This window comes from Phascolarctos cinereus, unplaced genomic scaffold (genome assembly GCF_003287225.1).
Source record: "Phascolarctos cinereus isolate Bilbo 61053 unplaced genomic scaffold, phaCin_HiC Scaffold_4;HRSCAF=312, whole genome shotgun sequence".
Taxonomy (NCBI): Eukaryota; Metazoa; Chordata; class Mammalia; order Diprotodontia; family Phascolarctidae; genus Phascolarctos; species Phascolarctos cinereus.
The window spans coordinates 124,719,660-124,733,808 of NW_027555847.1; positions in this window are offsets into that span (position 1 = coordinate 124,719,660).

Here is a 14,149-nt window from a genome sequence, read left to right on the forward strand (position 1 = left end):
TAAAGACAACAGTGCATTAATGTATTTCAATGTAAGTGCTTTCCTTTATAATCATATATATTTTAGTTAAATGCATTTAAAAATATTGTTCTGAGAAAGGGCCCATAAGTTTTACTAGACTGCCAAAGGGGTTCAAGACCCCAAAAAGTTCAAGAACCCTTTCCCTAGATTACCAGGAGAAAAACAAAATTACACATGCTCTACCTTACATCATCTATGGATATGTTGTAGCCCTTTTATTGGACAATACATTCCTAGAAAAGGCTTTTGTATATATAAGACCCAGTTTGGTACCTAGTACATTTTAGAGGGAGGCATCTCAGCCTGTGCCTTCATTAGTATAGGTAAATCTCAGAGGAGAAACTCCTTCCACTGGTGCTAGTTATCTGCTCTCTGTAACTTAGAGCTGACTAGACACACTCACTGATAGTTTGAGTGGCTTCTCAAAGAGACAGGACTTAGATCCAGGCCCTCTGTACTCCAGAGGCAGCTCTATTCACTCTGGCACATAGTAGTTGCTTAGGAAGGAAGGAAAGGAACATGCATTTATTGAGTGCCTAATGTACACCAGACACCGTGTAAACACATTACTATTATCTCAAGTGTTCCTCAGGACATCCCTGGGAGGTAGGAACAATTATTATTCTCTAATTTACAGTTGAGGAAACTGAGGCAGACAGAGGCTAAGTGATTTGCCCAGGTTCCCACAGCCAATAAGTGTCTGAGGCCAGTTTTTAATTCAGGTCTTCCAGATTCTACTCCCAGTAATCTATACAATAGGTAGAGAGCAGTACAGTAGGGCAGCAGAGAGAATAGACCACTGAGTTGAAAAGACCTGAGTTTAAATCTGGCATCAGATGTTTACTAGCAGTGTGAGTCTGGGCAAGTCACTTAACCTCGTTTGCCTCAGTTTCTTCATCTCTAAAATGAGCTGGAGAAGGAAATGGCAAACTACTCTAGTATCTCTGCCAAGAAAACCCTAAATGGGTCCACATAGAGTCACAGACAGAACTGAACAACACATGAGCCCGACAACACATGTGCCTGGGCTCGTATGTTGTTGTTCAGTCCTATCCAACTATGCTTAGCACTGGAGATGCAAATAACAACAACAACAACAACAATATATATATATATATATATATATATATATATATATGCGCCTTGCTCTCAAAGAGTTTACAATCTAATGATAATAAAATAGTAGTCAATTTGGAGTCAAAAGACCTATGTTCTAGTCTTGACTCTATTACTTACTTCTAGAATGACCTAGGGTAAAGCATTTCCCCTCACTGGGACTTAGTTTCCTCATCGGTAAAACAAAGCGATTAGACTCAAGATAATCCCCAAGAGTTGTTCCAGTTCTAAAATCCTGTGATTTTATGAAGTTACATGCATTATAGTGAAGGTTCAAATCTTCAAGTGAGTAGTGACAGCCAGGGGATACAATTTTCAGTCCCTAATAATGGTACCCCAGTGTCTTGGCCATGGCTTGGCTCTTGTAAGTTGTTAGGTTTTCTGATAATTCACCTTGATATGGCTATACTCCATTCTACTTTGAACATTATATATGGGCCTTGAATCTTTGATGGCATAAATAATCCCCACAAAACCATTTCTTGCCTTCTTATCTTGTATAATTCTGCCCCCCACCTTTCTATAAATCCTTCATAGTTGATCCACCCCATGTGCCAGGGGGAGGGGGACACAGAGTTAATGTTTTTTGACCAGTTCATGGTCCCACATGCAGCATTCAGGCTACCCATCTGCTATCCCTCACTGTAGCTACATGACTAGATCACTTCCTTTTCAGTCATCTATGTCTTCATAGATGCTTTTTGTGCCACTTCTTCACAACTAATCACAAAACACCAACAGCAATACATTACAAAACCTGTCATGGGATTTTATATTGTCCTTTAGGGTCACCTATCACAGTGCTTCTTCTGGGACCCCTTTAGATCTGACATTCTGTGTTCTAGGTCCATGAGACCTGACTGAGCTGAAAGTTTGTGTGTTCATCCCACAGGTTTGGGATATGTTTCCTCTCCCACCACTACTATCCTCCAAATATGCATTAAGCTATTCCTGTCTCTGGCTCCCATGGCAAGGATGCTATGGTAGCCAATCGTATAGTTTTCAACTATTTCACTGAAAAAAAATGCTGCTGAGGTTTAAATAGTCTAACTAATTTGGTGTTTAGTAATACTCTTCATCTTTTCCTGTAATTGCATCAGGTTTTGTTTGATTTTTTTTTTGGGGGGGTGAAAGAGCAAGAAACCCAATTGAAAATTCAGATATCTTTTCACTGAGCATAGGAAACATTCCTGTCATGTGCTTCCCAAGAGCCCAGAACCACCAAGCCATGAACAGAAGCCATACTCTGAGGCTGCAAAAGTTACTTCTTATGTATATTTCATTTTGCATGCTCAGTTCCCTGGCTTTACCATTCACACCAATAAGCTTAATCCTGCTGGCACTTTTGGAAAGAAGCAAACATTTGTTAAGTATCTACTCTTTGCAATGATCCTGTGCTACATGCTTTACAAATATGATCCTCTCAACAACCCTGGGAGGTAGGTGCGATTAGTATCTCCATTTTACAGTTGAGGGAACTGGGGTAGACAGAGATTAAGTGACTTGCCTAGGGTCATATCTGAGGCTGGATTTGAATTCAGGTCTTCCTGACTCTAGGCTCAGTAATCTATCCACTGGGTCATCTAGCTGGGTGCAGTTGCTGCCTATTTTATCCTGGCTTTACCATGATGCTGCCTAGACACTGATTTAACTGTATATCTGGTTCCTTAGTCCCATCTCCTATCTCCTTTCCTAAAACAGAGTTGCTTGTTTTCATCCACCACGGCAAGACAGAGGACTCCACAGACATATACCAGTCACCAAAGGACAAGCAGTCCAAGGTCCCTGTGCCAGACAAAGTTGGAAAGGTTACTGGAGGCTACGCCATATGAAAATGAGATGAAAGAAGTAAGAGTGTTCAGCCTTGAAAAGTGGAGACATAATTGCCATCATTAAGTATTTGATGAGCTGCCATGTAGAAAAGGAAGTAGACTTGTTCAGTTTGGCCCTAGAGGCCAGAACAAGGAGCAATGGGTGAAGATTACAGGGAGACAGATTTCATGTGCATGCAAGGAAAGGTGTTCTAACAATTATAATGGTCCCACAATGTCACGGCTTATCCCAGGATACTATGGAATCCTCATCAATGGAATTCTTCAAGCAGAGGCTGACTGACCAATTGGGTGAAGGCTCTGTAGGCGGGAATTTTCTGTTCAGATTATGGTTTGGACGCACACCAGTTGAGCTCCCTTCCATCTCTGAGACTCTGGGATTCTATGATTTGAGAAGCCTTCTCACTCAAACCAGCTAGCTCCACATGTCGTGGCAGGTCCTGTCCCATTGCTCTTGTGTGACCTAGGTGTCCCAGGAAACCAGAGTTTTAACAATCCTAGAATGAGGAATCATCTAATATCTAGAGAAGAGATTCTTAACCTGAGGCCCATGAACTTGGTTATATGTATGTGTGAATTGATCTATATAGAGATAGCTATATATATATATATATATATATATATATATATATATATATATATATATATATGTGTGTGTGTGTGAGTGTGTGTGTGTGTGTATGTCTATATAATATGTATTGGTATATGTAATGTATGTGTGGGTATGTATGTATATGTACATATGTATGTACATATATATGCATGTATATATGCATACGCATGTACACACATACACACATATTTAGAACATTCTATATAGATCAATTTATACATACATACACACACTATATATTCACACATATATATACACACATACAAATATATATGCATATCTAATGTTTTAAGAATAAACTAAAATTCATAGGATTACAAAGGAAACCAATTATATTGAAATGTAGTCATATGTAGTTCTATTATATACAGAAATATAATCATATGTAGTTCTATATATGTTGAAATATAATCATTTATGAATATGTATGCATACTTGACCATATTTCAATATAATTGGTTTCCATTGTAATACTATGAATTTTAGTTTATTCATTCAAAAACACTATTCTGAGAAAGAGTCCATAGGCTTCGCCAGGCTACCAAGGTTAAGAATCTCTGATCTAGTTAAATCTGGTTATTTTATAGGGGAAGAAAACAGAGATTTAACAGGATACAGGAGCTGACCAGCTACCCTCCCAGATAACCATGTAGAATTGTGAACAATGGAATTACCAACTGGGAAACACTTTGATGTCAGCCTACTCAAGGACTGAGCAGCCTAGGCCCTAAGCCTTTTGGCCTTGGCATCCTGTTGAGCAATTGTGGAAGCTTAATTGCTGAACTTTTCCCATGAAGTTTACTTGCATTGATTTCTATGATATAGCCTCCTCACATCCATGCATATCAAGCTCACAGAACCACAGAATTTTTATCAAAAATGGCTTCAGAATCTATCTAATCCAATTCATACAAGAAAAGAATCCCAATACAAAATTCCCAGTAAGAGAATATCCAGATTCTTCTTGAAGGCCTCCAGTGAGGAGGAACCCAATCCCTCCTGAAGAAGCATGCTCTACTTCTGGACAGCTCTAATTGTAGAGAGGTCTAGGAGTTAAGGTAAAGTTGTATCCAAGCACCTCCTTTTGTCATATGTTCCTTGCACCTGGACTTGTATGTCATTAAATGACCTTCTATACATACCTTGGATCACAGCAATATGTGGGCTCACTCCACTTTGCATTTGCTGCTCTGCCTGGTTTCAACTCCACAAAACAAGATGTCCCTCCTTGGATAAGCTCATCTAAACACCAGGCTGCTAACTCAAGCCCTGATAGATTCCAGCTCCCTCAGCCTCCTCTTCCCTCTGATTGGAGGGCTGGAGGGTGGCGTACCAAAACTCCTCCCAAAGCCACCTTATAAAAGGCAGAAACTAGACTTTTAGCTCACTTCACTTCGCCATCTGCTGTCTTGACTGATTTCAACTTCACGGACCAAAATGCCTTGCCAGGCACCCACTGGTACAAAAGACTCCCTTCCCACCTTTAATGCCTCCTTTTGTGTGCTGTCTCTCTCTTTAGATTACAAGCTCTTTAGGGGCAGGGACTATCTTTTCTATTAATTGTATCCCCAGTACTTAGCACAATGCCTGGCCCCTAATAAGTGATTAATAAATGTTTATTGGATTGGATATGGGCACACTCTTTAGACTTATTAGAAATTTAGAATAGTCATGTATATGGCTGTTAACAGCTTTCAATTCTCCTATTGAGAACTGTCTGTTCATATTCTTTTGACCACTTATCTATGGCGAGTGGCTTTATGTCTTGTACATCTCATACCCCATTCTTAGAAGTGTGGGCAGCAGGCCTGAGGAACTCATAATCCTTGAGTTATGAAACTCTTCTATCTCACAGGGTTGCTGTGGGGAAGGCGCTTTATAAATCTTAACATGCTAAAGAAATGGGAGATATTGCATTATCTTCAAACCCTTGTTTTCCCACCTCCCAACCCAAGTCCCTTGGCTCAGTTTGCTGAAGCTGATTCTTTGCTTCCTTTTGGAAAAGAGCTTCATGGCACTTTTGTTTACAGGACTAGAAACTCTCTCATAAATTCACTCCAATCCCACTCGCCAGAGCTAGCTTCAGGAAAAGCGGGTGCCCCTAGAGAGGGTGCTGGAGTGAGAGTCGAGGCTGGACGCATCAATGGGCAAAGTGAGCAGCTTATCTTAATGCAACAGCAGGCTACGAAAAGTGAGAAGGGAGGCTAATTGGCAAACAGGAGGAGAAACCGATGCTTTCCAAGCGTGACTAGGGGCTGACACATCCAAGCAACTACTGCTCTTTCAGCAGCTCCACTGGGAGTGCTGGGGTGGAGGGAGGGGAGGTAGACACTCCGGGCCCACCCCTGGAAAACTTAGGTCATAGGAACACAGGGTTTTAGGATGAGAGAAGACCTTAGAGGCCATCTAATCCAAACCCTTTATTTTAAAGAGAAATTAAGGTCCACCGAAGGGAAGGGACTTGTCCAAGCTGACACAGAGGGTAAATGGCAAAGCCAGGATTCAAAGCAACATTTTCTGACTCCAAATCCAGCTCATTCCACCATGCTGCACTAACTATACTAATACTGCTTCCAGGACAGGCTGTTGAATCTGGTTGGCAAAGAGCAGAAGGACTTTGTCAATCAAGATGAAGGAGTAAGTTTTTCTTTTGGAACCCCATAGAAATGGAAAACTAGACCCGCTCCTAGGTAGGGAAGCCTAGAGAAGATTTAAGAAGTGGTTTTAATGTAGCATGTAGAACATTCAATAAAGAGCCTGAAGATGTAGTTCTAATGTATCACTGACTTTAGTGGGGAGAAGAGATAAGTTGCTTCCTCTGAGACTCGGTTCCTTCATCCATAAAATGAAGAATCATCGAATGCTAGACCTGAAAAAAGCATTTGGAGTTAACTAGTCCAACTCTCTTGGGGCAGCTAGGTGGCACAGCGGATACAGCTATGGGCCTGGAGTCAAGAGGACCTGAATTCAAATCTGGCCTCAGATGCTTACTTAGCTGTGTGCTTCTGGGCAGGTCACTTAACCCTGTTTGTCTTAGTTTCCTCATCCAGAAAATGAGCTGAAGGAAATGGCAAACTACTCCAGTATCTTTGCCAAGAAAACCCTAACTGTGACCCCAAATGGGGCCACAAAGAGTCTGACATAACTGAACAGCAGGATCCAAATATTCCCTTTTAAAAGGAGGATCCTGAGGTCCAGAGAAGTTAAGCAACTTATTAATTGTCACATAGATTTTAAGTGTAGAGCAAGGATTTGAACCCAGATCTTTTGACCCCAAATATAATATGTGACAGCCTACAAATACGTGATAGGCATCTTCAAGTACTTGGAGGGGCTTCACATGGAGAAGGGACTAAATTTGGTCTGTGTAGTCTCAGAGGGCAGAAGCAGGAGAGATGGAAATTGCAAAAAGAAAAATTTAGGCTTGATGTCAGGAAAAGTTCCTAATAATTAGAGCTTTCCAAAAGTGGAATGGGCTGCCTTAAGAGCTTGTAGGGATCCCTCCTCCTTCAAGCAGAGGCTGAATGACCCTTGTCGGATATGTTTCATGAGGATCCCTTTTGGATCTGGGTTAGATTAGTGGTTGGTGAGGACCTTTCCAATTCTCAAGTTCTATGATTCTGTGAATATGTTATTCCAATCCCCATTGTTCCAGACTGTGCCCTGAATCAGTAGTTTCCTTGCAGTCACTCAAAGAAAACAGAGAGGAAAGTGAGTGAACAATGAAAGGAAAACTAATCACAGACAAGAGCTAGGGGGAGGGGAGGTGAAGAAGGGAGGGAACTGTCCACCATTAATCATTATGAAAAATAGGTCCCAAGGAGCTACATTTGGCCTCTCTGTGATTAGTGAGCTTTTTAATTTTTGGCACATCATCCCAATTATACACCAGGCACAGAGGCAAACCCATTGGGAATTAGAGGGGCTTGGGTAGGACGGGATGTTCAGGTATGGAGCACAGAGGGGAGAGGTGGGAAATTTTAAAGTGTCCTTATAGGTCCTTAGGTACAAGATAATTGACTTAGTGGAAGTAGAAGGATTTTAAAAGCTGGAAACATAAAGGTTCACACTATTCTTTTATGCCTAGAACCCTGTTTCTCTGCCCTTTCTCTGCCAATGGAATGATTGCTTTTCCTCCAAGACCCAGCTCAAATTCCACCATCTCATTCTCAGAATCAGAAATGGCCTTTCCTTCTTCTTCAACCTTTGATTATACCTCACTTATGCTATGATCATGTTTTATTTTTATATTATAGCCATTTATTCAGATAATGCCTTACTACTGGATTATAAACTCCAAGACGGTAGGAATGTTGTCTTGTACATTTCTTTTTTAATCTTCCTCCTCCTGCCTCCTTCCCAGTGAATACCTAACTGAGGGCACTGCACATAAAAGTAACTTAATAGTAGGTGCTATGCTATATAAATGATTGTTCCCTTACCCCTTACTAGATGTTTGTTGACAGCAGAAATCTCATCACCTGGGGCCTTCTCACTAGGAAATATCCCTCTGTCCCTATCACCTGCTTCTCCTCCACTTTGGGGAGGGCCCCATGACACTCTTTCTACTTTTCCTATATGGGTCAACTTTTGACTTCAAAACAGTACTTTCATGCAAGTACCCCCATCCACTGTCTTTTTCAGCTCTACTTTATATGCTATCTTCCCCTTCTCTTAGAAAGTAAGCTCTTTGAGGGCAGGGATTGCCATTCATCTCCTTGTATTTTTCCCATCCCAGTATTTAGCGTAGTTTCTGGCACATAATAAGTGCTCAACAAATGCTTGTAGACTGACCAATAGCAGAAGAGCTTAGAAGGCAGAACGGGAAATTTTAAATGCAAGTCCCTAAAGGGCACTGCTCTTTCTTCTCTATATGAGACTATTGGTACAAGTCCTTCCTGGGTCAATAAGTGGTACAACAGAGAGGGGACTAGCTTTGAAGTTGAAATACCTGGAGTCAGATTCTGCCTCTCATACTTACCATCTGTATGATCTTGGGCAAGTCACTCAGCATCGCTTCACCAAATTTCTCCCTCCTAGCTGTGGATCTATGATCCAATTATAATAAAATTTATTATATGTTTGATGTCTTTTGAACCTGAATGCTTATAGGAGGATCTGATGGTCATCTTGGGAGGATTGCCAATATGATGACATACTCAGAAATCACCTGGTAGAGACAAAAGAGACAGAAAGAAGTACCCAAAGTGACCCCGAGCCTTTTTGTGATAAAATACAAATGCAAAGGGGCTAGAGTATGAAGAAAGGCTCAGATTCACATCCCAGATGCCACGCTTAGTAGCTGTGTGACCCTGGTTACCGGTAACACAAGTTACAAGGATGATGATGATGACAGATAGATAGCATTTAAATAGTGGTTTAAGGTTTACATGACACTTTATAAATTATCTCATTTTATTCTCACAACAACCCTAGGAGGTCAGTACCCCATCATTAATAACATTTTTAGAATGAGGAAACTGAGGCACAGAGAGATTATGTGATTTGTTCAGGATAATACAACTAGTATGTGTCTAAGGCCATATTCAAACTCAGGATTTCCTGACTCCAAATGTATCATTCTATCCATTGCAGCACCTCACTGCCTAGATGATACCAGAGGTGACATTTGAAAACAAGTCCTCTGACTCTAGTGCTAATTCTTCTCCTATTGCACCATGCTGCCTTCCAGAACTAGTTAAGTAAGTGATGACTAAGGAGGACACTGATTTACTGAATCACGCCCAATGAGGGTGATCATGAGGGTGAAGGGACCGGAGAACATGTCCCATGAGAACTAGTTGAAGGATCTAAAGATATTTTGGGGAATTTTGATTTGAGGCAAGATTGAAAAGATGGGGGGGGAGGGGAAAGTGAAGTGGGAATCATAACACTTCTCAATAATTTGAAGGACTGGCATATGGGATTTGATTTGTTTTGCTGTTTGGTCCCAAAGGAGAGAGCTAAGAGCAATGAATGGAAGTTAAAGGGAAGCAGATTTTGGTTCATTAAAGTAAAAATTTCCTAACAATCAGAGCAGTCCAAAAGCAGACTTATCTGTCTCAAGGTATCAACAGATCATAGCTCTAGAAATGGAAGTGACCTTAGGCACCACCTAGTCCAATAACCTCCATTACACAGATAAGGAAAATGAGCCCCAGGGAAGCTAAGCGATCTGCCTAAGATGACACAAGTCGTAAGCATGTAAGGTGGGATTTGAACCCAGGTTCTCTGATTCTAGAGCTAGTGCTCTTCCCTAGCACACCACCTCCTTCAATTATGTGTTGTCCATCATTTGAAGTCTTTGTTTGGAGGCCAGAGGTCTACTTGTCAGTGATTTTTAGAACAAATTCCTGCTAAGGTGCTGACCAGAACAGACAACTTCTGAGATCCCTTCATAGGGCCATTCTAGCACCACTCATAGCTTACTTCTAATTTCCCATGGCATGAGAAGGGTGCTACAGTGGAGTAAAGGGGGGCAAAAGAAAAGCATAACCATGGGGCAAAAAGGCTAGCCTTAGGACAGATAGCCTTTCTTATGCCCTTCACATCCCAACATCATACTTACTAGCACAAGCCTAGCAGGAATATGAATTGATTGATAGGATGAAAGGGCAGGCAGACATGGAGCAGAACATGCCAATATTTGATTAAAGAGCCCATGGTATTTGATTTCCAGGGGAGGCAGAAGATCCCTTTCCAAGTGAAGGCCAGCAACTCAGGCATTCTCAGAAATGCCCACCACCTTCTTTGTATAGATGTCTTTGATGTTCTCTGAATGGCATCTGCATCTAGGAGCTAAAGCTTCATCTTATCACCCTGTACACCAGAAACACCGTCAATCAAAAAAGCAAGGGCTCCCACAGCAACACCAAGGCCCTAGCAACCCAGTATGACTTACATTCTTGGAAATAGAGCTGTTGCGATTCTAAGCACTAGGATTACAAGGGAATTAAGGCAAGAGCTCCAGAGGGTTAGAGTTTTATAACAGAGACCTATTAAACCAAAATTCAGCACTTTTTAGTTTAAAAGGCACCAACTCATTTATGAGGAACTGAGCTAGTTTTAGTAATGCTGACTCATCAAGTCTCCTAATAAAGAGATACTCAGCCTTTCTCCAGGGGAATCTGGGATGTCCAAAAACAGTGCAGATATGCCTTTTGTTTTAAGTTAATTGCACAATAGATGCCACTGCTCCCCGCAAAATTGTATGCAATTCAAGCTTCCATTGAACAAATAATGCCAGAAATGCACAAGGGAAGTTAGTAAACCTGTGGAAAACAATGAACAATCTTCACAAAGCAGAGAATGAATAGCTCCAGAGCACTTTGCAATTTATATTCGTCACAAGAATTCTGTGATTGAGGAAGTTCAGGTACTCTTTTACCCATATTACAGAGGGAAAAACTGAGGCAAAGATAGCTAAAGTGATTATCCCAAGGTGACATGCCTTAAAAGTTTACAGGCTCATAGCTTTTGAGCTGGAAGAGGCTTTAGCCTTCATCTAGTCCAACCCTCCCCTTTTACAGATGAGGAAACTCAGGCTTATAGAGTATAAGAAGCTGGCCCACAGTGACATAGATCATTAGTGTCAGAAGTGGGTCTTGAGCCACGTCTTCTTGCTTCCAAGGCCAGCACTCTGTCCACCATGCCCACCATGCAGGTCTTCTAACTCATGGTCAAGTTCTTTGCCCTCTTAATTTGTTTACTAAAAACAAACTAATAAATAAATAAAGCTTGACCTACACCAGATTTATTATGCAAACGGAATTGCAGTTGGTAGGGCTTTCCTCTATGCCACATGCTTGTGATTAATATGTATAGCAATGTACTCCATCCTTACCTTTGACTCAGCACAAGGCATTGCTGATTCTTGAAGTTATTAGCAATCTCTCATTGATATTCATTCATTTAATAAGTGGATATCAAGCACCTACTATGTGTCAGGCACCATGCTAGGCTATGAAGATCCAAAAACAGAAATAAAACGGTTCCTGCCCTCAAAGAGTATACATTCTACTGGGAGAACATGAAATATAGACAGATTATAAAGTCAAAATATATGTAATAAACAATGTAAATACAAAGTCACAGGGAGGGAGGGAGAAGTGAGAAGGGCCCTAGCAGCTGGGAGAATCAGAAAAGATATCATTTAGGAGATGGTGCTCGATCTGAGTCATGATGGAAATTAGGAATTCTAAGAGCAGAGAGTAAGGAAAAAGTGCCCCCTAGACATGGGAGACCAGCCAGATGGGAGATGGAATGGTATGGACTAGTCGCCAGGGTTTTCCTCTTGAAATTACTTTGAATCATTTTGTAAACACTACTTGATGGTAGGGATTATTTTGGCTTTCATTTTAGTATCCCTAGCACATTATCTTGTACATAGTTTTTGCTGTTGTTACATTGTTTTTCAGTCATTTTGGGGGGGGTTGACATTTGGGGTTTTCTTCACAAAGATACTGGAGTAGTTTGCCATTTCCTTCTCCAGATCATTTTATAGATGAGGAAACTGAAGCAAAAAGGATTAAGTGACTTGCCCAGGGTCACACAGCTAGTAAGTGTCTGAGGCTGGATTTGTACTCATGAAGATGAGCCTTCCTGATTTCCAAGTCCAGTGCTCTATTCACTGAGCCATCTGCCCCTTACACATAGTGAGTGCTTAATAAATGTTATTTGAATTCACTGGAAATGCTGATTGCCAAAAAACCATCTGTTAGAGACCAGTCAAACTGAAACAAAACCAGAAACACTGAAAACTTTAAGATCAAGAGGATCTCCTTCTGGTGAATTTTCCTTTCTTTAGTTCTGGAGGTCCCCCATTGCCTGGATCATTCTTTCCTTTCCCCTCAAACCCTCCTATAACTGTGGAATTCTCCAACTCCACAAAAATACTCGACTGCTTCATCTATTAAATGACCTCCAGTTATAAACAATGGAAAGATAAATCTATTTCATTCAAAAGAAACACTTAAGCAATGAGTCTGAGTCATCAAAGCTTCAGAAATAGTGACACATTCATTCATTTTGTTCTAGTTTATTTGTTGAGCAGAAAAACCAGAAACTAAATAAATGGCGGGGGGGGGAAGTGGCAGAAGGGGGAGATATTACCTTTTTGGTGAAGATTTATTTGTTGGAGGTTAAATCAGAGTGAATTTTCTGCTACATAGCACTCTTTACCATATTCATGCTGAGGGGAGAAAAAGGAAAGAATATTTAATATGTGTGCGTATACATGTTTATGAGAAGCAATATGTCCTAACAGCTGAAGTGCTGGACTGGGAGACAAAAAGATCTGGGTTCAAATCTCTTCTTCGACACTTGCTATGTAACCTAAAGTCTCCAGGAGCTGTCAGTCATGCTGCGTCACCTTGGATGACTTAGATAATCCCACACAGTTACTTGTCTTTAATACCTAAGGTAGCTAAGTGGAAAGTGTTCCTTCAGGGATAGAACACCACTCCCCTGTGTCAGAGGGTGCAAAGATCTCAAGTCACCATAGATGAATCTAGAATCTGTAGATGACAAGGACTTTCTTGAAGTTAGAAAGCAGGGAGGACCTATTCCCTGAGCTTTCTTGGTGAGACCCAAAATCAAGAGAACTGTCTGTCAAAGGCAGAGATATCATTACTCATTCTTGTACTCGGTGCAGAGTAGGGAGGGTAGATAAGCCTAGGAGAGGCCTGAAAGGCTCTTACTTGGAGGTACAGCTACCCGGGGTAGGGAATTCTGGGAGCTTCTGAGTTTTATGAATTATTCTTTCTAAGTAAATACTAATCTGTTATTTCTGTGCTACTGAACGATTATGAGTGTTGTGAGAGGTCTCTAAATGTCTCTCCTAGAGTAAAGCCCTGGTCACTGAGATCTAGTTATAGCAGTCAGGTGGCACAGTGGACAGACCACTGAACCTGTATTCAAATTCAGATATTCACTAGCTGTGTGATGAGGCAGCTAGGTCGCTTGTGGATAAAGCACGGGCCTTAGAGTCAAGAGGACCTGAGTTCAACTCGAGCCTAATATGCTTACTAGCTGTGTGCTGGGCAAGTCACTTAACCCTGTTTGCCTCAGTTTCCTCATCTGTAAAATGAGCTGAAGAAGGAAATGGCACACCACTGCAGTATCTTTGCCAAGAAAACTCCAAATAGAATCACAAAGAGTCAGACATGACTTTCTGTATGACTCTGAGCAAATCATTCAACCCACTATTTGCCTTAATTTTTTCAACTATAAAATGGGGATAATAATGGCACTTACCTCTCAGGGTTATTGTGAGGATTTGCATGGTACTTAGCACCATGCCTAGCACATAGCAGGTACTAAATAAATACTTGTTTCCTTCCTTATCCTCTGCTTTCCTCCCTCCTCATCTCTCAGCTATTAGCTTTCCTGGCTTCCTTAACCTTAGCTAACATCCCATCTTCTTTAAGAAGCCTCTTTCAGTCCTTAAACTTAGCGTCTTCCCTCTGAGATTACCTCTACCTTATCCTGTAAAAAGCATGCTTGTACATGGTACTTACATGTTGTCTCCCCCCTTAACCTGTGAGCTCCTTGAGAGCAGGGATGGCCT